The following is a 1,454-nucleotide window of genomic DNA, read 5'->3' on the forward strand; positions in this document are numbered from 1 at the left end:
CCTTTTTGGGAGAACATTCTCAAAGCTATTATCTCTCCCAGGAAAACCTTTTTATTTGAATGGATTGTTATGCTATTTGCCTCATGTTGATTTCTTAGTTCAGTCAAAATTATCAGTGTTTAAATATACATGTGTATGTAGATAGAGATACAGATGTGGATAGATAGATACATAATCTTTCTTTATCCAGAAACGTGTAACATAAAAATATTGGCTTGTCCTCAAGTTGACTCACTGCTATATTTCAACACTGTCACCTTCAATCCAGTGTATTTCACTATATATGTTCAGAAAGAGTTGAGTCACAGCCATCTAATCTAAATGTTTTCTCAAGGTATTAAAAAAATATTATTTTAAAAATGAAGTGAGTTTTAAATACTTCTATTCAAACCACAGTTATATCAGAATTTCCTGAATTTGAAAGGTCATGATGGATTATGCCCTTTTTAGTATGAAAGGAGTCAGAATTCAGAGGTGTTTGGGTATGTCAGCTTTGTGTACATAACTATTCAAACACTCCTAAAGCCAAGACCAACCCATACGATTTTCTTTACTACTTGTTACTACTTGAATTATTCTAATCCTTGTCATTTATCTATTGATTATACTATTATTTTATGACATTTATTATGCCAAATAGAAACAGGAATGCCATAATGATTAAAACATGCTAAAACATGTCAAGTGATTTCCATGAAGAATATTCCTGCCAACTCCAAAGAGGACTAATACGATATTAGAATTCTTTCAACTCTGCAAACATGTCAATCTCTGTCCTTCCACGGGGGCCTTTGCTGCCCTTCTCCTGGGATGGTCTTTCACCAACCCTCTGCTCTGTTGATTCTCTCATTTTTCAAGGGAAGTGTAAGGTCAATTCATGGTGTCTATGATTACTAAGATTAGATTCACCTCAACTCATATCTAGAGGTTTCCGAATGCTAGAGTAGCAACCATTGGTGTATCCTTTCTTACTCTGTGTTACAAACATTTAGATGACTTTTATGCAGAGATTTTTTTTCCAGGTTATCTGCTCTTTGTTCCTTGATCTTGTTTTTAAAATGAGCAGTATATAAAATCCTCTTCCATAATATGAACAGCTGAAAGACAGTTGCTCTTCCAAGTGGCAATGCCAGGAAAAGTTCCTCAAAACCACCAGTCATAAGCTCACAGTCCAGGGAGTAGCATCCTTTTGTAATCCTGAGAATTAGGAAAATAATGCAGCAGTGATTCCTTTATAAATATTGACATAAGAATTTGGCCTGGGACATTTCAACTCTATCTAGGACAAATCACTTGGTATATGTACCTAGCATCTGAATGTGAGTTGTAAGTATAGTTATAGTTAAATAGTGCTTACAAATTTTACAGTTTATAGCTGATAAATAAACTATGAATTTAGTTTTGCAATCAGTTCTTTGGACTAGGATATTGCTCATAATGACAATAAAATCCAG

This window comes from Propithecus coquereli, unplaced genomic scaffold, assembly GCF_000956105.1.
Source record: "Propithecus coquereli isolate 6110/MARCELLA unplaced genomic scaffold, Pcoq_1.0 Scaffold23, whole genome shotgun sequence".
In the NCBI taxonomy this organism is placed as follows: Eukaryota; Metazoa; Chordata; class Mammalia; order Primates; family Indriidae; genus Propithecus; species Propithecus coquereli.